General features: G+C 44.9%; 1 pseudogene; it reads right to left on the bottom strand.

The window, feature by feature from the left end:
- Window positions 1-5,600: 5,600 nt before the first annotated feature.
- LOC117418346 (complement C1q tumor necrosis factor-related protein 1-like) lies at window positions 5,601-7,908 on the bottom strand (annotated as a pseudogene).
- Between the last annotated feature and the right edge of the window lie 785 nt (window positions 7,909-8,693).

Raw genomic sequence — 8,693 nt, 5'->3', positions numbered from 1 at the left:
AGAACCCAGAGGGTAGGAGCCGCCACTTCCGGAGCCCAGAGGGGAGGAGCCGCCGCTGCTGGAGCCCAGAGGGGAGGAGCCGCCGCTTCCGGAGCCCAGAGGGGAGGAGCCGCCGCTGCCGGAGCCCAGAGGGGAGGAGCCGCCGCTGCCGGAGCCCAGAGGGGAGGAGCTGCCGCTGCCAGAGCCCAGAGGGGAGGAGCTGCCGCTGCCAGAGCCCAGAGGGGAGGAGCTGCCGCTGCCAGAGCCCAGAGGGGAGGAGCTGCCGCTGCCAGAGCCCAGAGGGGAGGAGCTGCCGCTTGCAGAGCCCAGAGGGGAGGAGCCGCTGCTTCCGGAGCCCAGGGAGGAGGTGAAAAGCATACCTCCCCCACAGCCCCGACCACCACCCCTATGGTCCAGTCCAGCGTCGCTGCGTCCAGTCCCTCACCCCTTGCTCCTGGACACCCTGTCGGTTAGCCTGGACCTCCCGTCACTAGACCTGGAGCCCAGGAGTCGGCAGAATCGGGCACAGTTCTCCACCTGGTCCCCTGCTCCGCTCCTCCCGGACACTAAGACGTCGCTGCGCTGCTCCCAGACGTCGCTTACGCTCCCCCTGGTCACTGCTTCGCTCCCCCTTGCTGACCGGACGTCGCTACACTGGGTCCCAGCTGCAGACCTCTGCCCGCTGCTGCAGCCTCCAGTGCCCCGGTTGTCGTTCCGGTCGCCCCTGTCAAACCGTTGGGGTCCCTTGTCGCCGGTGCGCGGTCCCTACCTGGCTGGGCCGGGATGTGGAGGGTGGGTGGTTGTGTTTTAGGGGAGGAGGTGGCCGTCTTGTGGCCGGTGTCTTGTAAAGACAAGGGGGGGGATGTGTAAGATAGCGGGTTGTGAGAGACAGCAGGGAGGGGGTTAAAACCTCCCTGCGAGAGAAATGCACCGTTTTGTATTGTATTGTTTTATTGTTTCATTTAGTTTTGTTAATTGCTTTAGTGTTTAGTTTAATTGTTTTAGTATTAATTATCATCCGCACCTGGGCGTTATTCGGGAATTAGATCCAGGTGCAGGGTTTAAAAGGAGAGCAGGCAGTCTGCTCGAGGCTGCTGAGTAGAAGGAGGCAGAAGAGGTGCGCTGTCTCCGAGTAGCCAGAGGAAGAAAAAAAAAAAGTAAGTGCGGTGTCAAACCGGTGTTTTGGGAAGGACGGGAAAACAGCTTAGCTGTCCCGTGTTAGGAAGGGTGTTCCTGAAAGTTGAGTTAGTGCTCCAAGAGGAGTTAGGTGTTTGTTTTGCTTTTGTATTTGTTTTGATTTTGTGTTTATTAAAAATTAGCGCAAACACGCTTGAAAAATCCATTTCAGTGTCCTGGGTCGTATTTTTAAAGGGGCAACGAACCCGAGTGGGTCCAGCTGTGTTACAGTTCTTATAAGATCAGTAATACAGTGGTACTAAAAAAGCATTGTTTGTCTTTGTCAATCGATTCTCATAATTTGTGCTGTGGTTTTTAGTACCCCTGTGTGCGTGTGTAGTCATCATGGTTTGAATAAAAAAATGAGTTGCATGACTCATAACAAGACTATATTTTAGCAGGTGACACCTTTATTCTCCACTAAAACACGACATTTTTTATTATTATTGTCTGTAAAACAGTTTTAAACATATGATGAAGTGTATATAAAATAAAGCCAAAGTCTAAAAACTGACAGTTCACAGTTTATCATTACTGTATATATACTGTGGGCCACAAATAAGAAGATATCAAGAGAGTAGATACATTACTGTTTTAATCCAAAATCTTAAACCCAATGACATAGCCTGCAGTGCCAGCTTTGAACAATTAATTATTTATGGGATTATGAAGTTTTGTGTTTGTAGGGATTACAAACTGAAGTGTGTAGGGCATAGACAGCTGGGGAGGAACGGATGGAACAGACTGAGCCTGCAAGACGTTGAAATTGTTGTGCATGATCGTTCCCTAATAGTTGATTACCAGGGGACCTTTGAGGGATGTTCAGGGGCGGGAATTGGCTGAAAAGAATGTCAGTCTGTCATGACTAGAGTGAACATACGGCTCCTGGATCACATTCAATTATGCATAAATGGGCTTTAAACACCAAATGTGTACAGACACATAAAAGGTGGCTGAATGACATGATACACTAATAAAAAAAATATATCTAACTGTCACAGACTGTCCCGGTAAACTTGAACTAGTACAAATTAACTTGCAACTTTACTTGTCGGTCATTTGTGGGTGTATTTTTGCATATGGCATCAAACAGCTTTCTTTCTTAATTACACTGCAATAACACAGTAATTACAGATATGGTCGTGTAACTCCAAGTTTAAATATGAAATGAAAATGTAAGCAGTTGCTAATATCTTATTAATTACACTGATTCATGCAGCTCTGTCTGTAACTACATGTGCAATTACAGTGTAGCAGTGGACACAGTGTAAAACCTTACCAATGTAGTTTGAATAATGTGTGAATCGTTCTGAATGACAGTGGGATAACGAACATGCCAGTATTTAGTTTACTGGCAGCATGTCAGAGCTGGAGTTGTTGTGCTTGTAAACGCTCATGTATCAGAACATACCAGGAGGACTGAAATGTCGTAGCGTTTTACTCCAGGGCAAATTTTATACACATACAGATTCAAAAAGGCAGGAGCCTATGTCAATTCCGTCAGACATCCCACCTATCAATCCACCAGAATACCAAATGGAGGACTGTGCACCTAAGTGGAAAGAAATAGAGCAAGCTGTGAAAAAAGCAAGGGCTTCATCATCTCCAGGGCCTAATGGAGTTCCGTACAGAGTGTACAAGAGTGCTTCAGGAGTTCTACGAATTCTGTGGAAATTGATGAAAGTGGCATGGGAAAAACAGGTTGTACCAAGAGCATGGCGCCGAGCAGGTGGAGTCTTTATACCTAAAGAAAAAGATTCTGCAAGCATCAGTCAGTTTCGTCCCATTTCCCTATTAAACGTAGAAGGCAAGATTTTCTTCAGCATTATTGCTCAGAGATTGTCAGCTTACCTATTAAAGAACTGCTTCATTGACACTTCAATACAAAAAGCGGGCATTCCAGGTTTCCCAGGTTGCTAGAACACATCAATGTGATCTGGCAACAATTTCAATCAGCTAAAAAGGAGAGGAAGGAGCTCCATGTGACATTCCTGGATTTGGCTAATGCATATGGTTCAGTGCCACATGAACTACTTTGGGCAGCATTTGATTTTTTCAGTGTACCGATGACAATAACAAATTTAGTGAAAGCCTATTTTGGAGATTTGCAATTCAGTTTTTCAACTTCAGAATTCAGCACTACATGGCAATGCCTAGAGGTTGGAATAATGGCAGGATGCACCATTTCTCCACTGGCTTTTACCATGGCAATGGAAGTAATCATTAGGGCATCAAAATGGGTAGTAGGAGGAGAGCGCTTGGCTTCTGGAATGCGACTACCACCAATTCGAGCATACATGGATGACATGACAACCATGACTACAACAGTAGCCTGCACTAATCGATTATTGGGCAAATGAACCAATAACATTGAATGGGCACGAATGCAATTCAAGCCCACTAAATCAAGGAGCATCTCTATAATTAAAGGCAAAGTAGTAGATAAAACATTCTTCATTAATGGTGAGGCAATACCAACAGTGTCTGAGAAGCCAGTGAAGAGTCTTGGGAGATGGTACGACGGGGATCTAAAGGACACAGTTCGTGTGGGAGAAGTTAGACAACAAGCAGTGGAAGGGTTGAAGAGCATAGACAGCTGCGCTCTACCAGGTAAACTAAAACTCTGGTGCTTTCAGTTTGGTCTACTGCCGAGGTTGCTGTGGCCACTGACTGTGTACGAGGTTTCTTTGACAACAGTAGAGAAGCTGGAAGCTTTAATCAGTTCATACATCAGGAAATGGTTGGGAGTTCCACGCTGCCTCAGCAGAGTGGGACTTTATGGTAAAGGAATACTGCAGCTACCAGTCTCTGCTCTAACCGAGGAGTTTAAGTGCGCCAAGGTCAGACTGGAAATGACATTAGTAGAGTCACGCGATAAATGCGTAAGGGAGGCAGCACCTGTGTTGAAAACTGGAAGAAAGTGGGCGGCAAAGAAAGCTGTGGAAGATGCAAAGGCTGCCCTTCGAATTGGTGATATCATGGGGCAAGTTCAGCATGGAAGAGGGGGTCTTGGTTTCAGTTCAACTCCTCCTACATGGCACAAGGCGGCCCCAGCTCAAAGAAGGAAGCTGGTAGTCAACGAGGTGCAAAAGCAGGAGGAGAGGATGAGGTGTATAAAGGCCATTTCCCAGGCCAAACAGGGAGAATGGATGAGATGGGAGAGTGTGGAACAACGCAAGATTGGCTGGCAAGACCTATGGTCAATGGAACAGAGCAGGATCAGTTTCCTCATCAGGTCAACATATGATGTTCTCCCATCACCACAGAACCTAAACCTCTGGGTAGGAGAGGATCCCTCATGTCCTTTGTGTTCATCACCTGCAACATTAAGGCACATTTTGACAGGATGTAAGGTGGCTCTTAGCCAAGGACGGTTTACTTGGCGCCATGACCAGGTGCTGCGATGTTTGGCCTTAGCATTGGAAGACAAGCGTAACATGACCAATAAGTTGCCACCTGTTCCATCAAAACATTACACACAAAAGACAACATTCCTCCGCCCAGGAGAGCAACCACCAAGAAAAGGTGTTAAAACCAATCCTCGCCCAGGACAACTGGAAGCTGCTAGAGACTGGAATATGCTGGCAGATGTTGGTCAACGGCTTATTTTTCCACCTGAGATTGCCACCACTAACCTTCGACCAGATATTGTCTTGTGGTCTGGATCAGCACGCCTTGTTCACCTGGTAGAGTTAACAGTGCCATGGGAGGACGCTGTAGATGAGGCGTATGAGAGGAAGAAACTGCGGTATGCTCAACTAGCCACTGAAGCGGAACAGCGAGGATGGAGAGTTCGGGTTTACCCAGTGGAAGTGGGTTGTCGAGGATTTGTGGCACACTCTACAACCCGGTTTCTCAGAGACGTCGGATTCAGTGGCCAAGAGTTGCGTCGCACAGTGAAGAACTTATCTGAAGCAGCAGAGAGGAGCAGCAACTGGCTGTGGTTGAGACGGAAAGATTCTGGCTGGGGACAGGTAAGTAAGCTGGGCTGAGTTGAGTGGGGGACGGAGGGGGGTGATGCTGGGACGCCAGAATCACCGTCGAGCCCTCTTGAGGTGTCGTGGGCTAGTCGACGAAACACTGAGGATGGAAGGTGCCCACTTGAAAACCCCAGAGATGTACCCTACTTAGCTCAATCCAGACGGTTGTCATGCTGATGCGCTGGGGAGGCCGCACTTTGGTTGATCCCCGGAGCCAGCATCGCAGCCGTTGTGTGTGCTGATGCGCCAGGGAGGCAAAATAAGCTGATCCCTGGAGCCAGCATTACACTTCAGCCATTAACACCAGACAGAAGGATATCTACATCATCATATGGAAGGAAACGTAAATGGATGGAGACGCATATGGATCACATTTGTTTACTGTAAAGCTACGTCTTAGTTGGTGCTTATCTTGGCGAGAGCCGAGTTCAAATCAGCATGAAGTTTTAACATCTACTCTCGTGTAATGGAAATCATTATTAAATAACCATTAAAGGCGATATAGACGTCGGAGGCATCACTGTAAACAGCGTTTTCTCAGTCTGTGTTGTCGAGACGGATCCAGACCTCATCCTTCTCCTGTAGGTCCAGGAGCAGGCTCTGACTCTGCATGGAGCTGTGGTCGCTGGGCTGGGCATACAATACCACCGTCTGCACGTCGTTTTTCATTATGTGCAGAGAGGTCTTCTTCAAACTCCATGTATGAACATTCACATTAAAGAAATATACCCCCAGGGTGTAGCAGCTAAACTTGCCTGTGAACATATTGAAATGCTTGTAGAGATTAACAAACACGGTGTCAAAAATCAATTCCTGGAAGTAATCGCTGCTGTGGAGTGACTTTTTACGACCAACAGAAAACGCAGAGTACTGCTGCTTGCATGAGTTGCCTGGAGGGCCCACCTGACCTTTCATCCCCTTGAACCCATAGAGGCCTCGTGGCCCCCGTGGGCCTTCGTTCCCTGATTTTCCTGCTAGGCCTTTCTCTCCATTTTCACCTTTATCACCTAGGATACACACATTTTTATTATTATTATTATTCCAATGTAACACACACACACATTTATATATATATATATATATATATATATATATATATTGTAAAAGGATTGCACCACTCACGGGTTTGTGCCCCTTTAAATTACGACCCACAACAACAGAAATGGAGTTTCAAGCGCGGTTGCGCTATTTTTAATAAACACAAAAATAAACACAAACACAAAACAAAACCTAACTCCATTTTGGAGTACTTACTAAACAGGTTATTCCCTGACTAACTTGCAGGACGGCTAAGCCGTTTACCTGGCACCACGGAACATAAACCAAAACCACACAGGTTTAACACAGCACTTACTTCTTTTATGACTGCTCGGAAGCAGAGCACCTCTCTTCTGCTTCCTTCTACTCAGCAGCCTTGAGCAGACTGACTGCTCCCCTTAAATACCCTGCACCTGGTCCCAATTTAACAATAGCTACCAGGTGCAGGGGATAATTAATAATAAAACAATTAAATTAAACAATAAAACAATTAAAAAAAACAAAAGGTGCATTTTTTCCAGTTTACTCTTTAGGGAGGTTTTAACCCCCTCCCTGCTGTCTCACTCAACCCGCTGCCTTACAATATATATATATTTATTTATTTATTTATTTATTTTATTTTTTTTCAAAGCCCTGCTGAACTATGTCCAGCAGGGCTAAATTTATTTGTCTTAGTTTATTAGTTTCTTACCTCAGCATTCAAAGTTAAGGAAGTATTTGACCAAGGTCTCCTGATGAAAATTTCAACATTACTGCTGTTAGAAACTTAAACAAATATATATAGTGGTTTCTCACTGGTTACTCAGCTGGACCATAAAATCACAGCACAAGGTTAACTGTACAAAGACAGCAAATTACCGCTATTATAAACAGTATTACAGTCTATTATAATATAGCACCAACACGCTTTTATGTTTGGTCTGTAAATAAACTGCAGTCTCTCTGCCTCGTGCTCAGATTGTGTACAGTGGAAGCACATCTACTTCATCTGTCTTTGCAGAAAAAAAATACTTCAAAAAAGGAAAGTTCACGCAGTTGTTGAAACTCATCTCAGCCATAGTACAGAACCTGTAGAGCAGGGGTGGGCAATTCCGGTCCTGGAGGGCCGGTGTCCCTCCTGGCTTTTGTTCCAGCTTTACCCTAAATAACTTAATTAGACCAATAATTGGTAATAATTGGTCCAATTAAGTAATTTAGGGCTAAGTTGTAACAAAAGCCAGGAGGGACACCGGCCCTCTGGGACCGGAATTGCCCACCCCTGCCGTAGAGGTTCAATGAAGCTTAGAAAGGAGCCAAACCCACACTGAGCAAACGCTTTGTCACTCAACATTTCAATGCAGCAGCAGGTGCCCGCAATGACCTGGAGAGAGAGCAATTAGCCTTGCGATAGTGGAAGCGCAGTCACTGCCAGGTTTGTATCTCTGAAACAGATGATCGATCCTCAGACACCTGTCTCAATCCGATACATATTCACACTAGGAAAATTAGGAAAAAGCCTATAATAATACTTCTAATTACCTTTCAGGATAGTGACGTCTATGGTTGGCCCGATGTGAGGCAATGGGTAAGATGAGTAATCATTAGGCAGGTTGTCTGTGAAAGAAGAGGTGAGCTTTTCAGCAGGTTCACAGCAGCGAACACACGAGCCAAGTGGAGGTTCACTTCCGTGTGGGTTCTCATCGGTGGCACCAAGGACCATCACAAGGGACACAATCAAGAAAATGGGAATTTCCATCATGTGAATAAAGCAACTGAAGAAAAGAGCAGCAAAGCAGATTTTAGAAATTCTTCAGTCATCAGATTGTTGGAGATCATTGTACACTATTGCACACCCTAAAGAGGTTGACTTCCATTACTAAATGGAAAGTGGAATGTACAGCTATGGCCAAATTGGCCATATCACAAAAGTCTACCGGAAGCCATAATAGTAGTACAATATTTAATGTATGATTTCAAAATGGTTATTTTAAATTTTTGTCAGTTTTTCATTAAATATATTGAAAACTACAAAGCGGTATGTAATTCAATATGTTAACATAACATTGTTCTGTAGGTTTCATTTAACTTTATGAAGCACAATTAGTTAATTCTATAGGGTGATACAAAACATTTGGCGATAGCTGTAGTGTGGATTACCTGGCTGATTACTTACAGTAAATAACCCTACTTCATCATAAAAATTGTAGCCCCCGTCTCCACATATTATCATGGCACTAATCGATTAGGAAATATTGATGCCCAGTGTTCAGACTGGAATAGAAGATGCTTATGAAAAAGAAGGGAATCCTCATATTAGAAAAAGTTTGAATTGAGAATTGTAATAACAACCAGACTATAACCAGTTTTAATACATTTAATACATCTGTTGAAAAAAGCACACAGAAGAGTCATAGAGATGAACATACTGAAACTTGAACAGAATGTGGTGAGGGCATTATCTGAATTTGGATGAGTGCTTTCATAGCTCAGGAGCTTATCTCTTAAAGATACCTCCAACTTATGATTGTCACCCATCTACGG

The sequence above is a fragment of the Acipenser ruthenus genome, chromosome 13, assembly GCF_902713425.1.
Source record: "Acipenser ruthenus chromosome 13, fAciRut3.2 maternal haplotype, whole genome shotgun sequence".
Classification (NCBI taxonomy): Eukaryota; Metazoa; Chordata; class Actinopteri; order Acipenseriformes; family Acipenseridae; genus Acipenser; species Acipenser ruthenus.
This window is presented reverse-complemented; position numbering and strand designations above follow the sequence as displayed.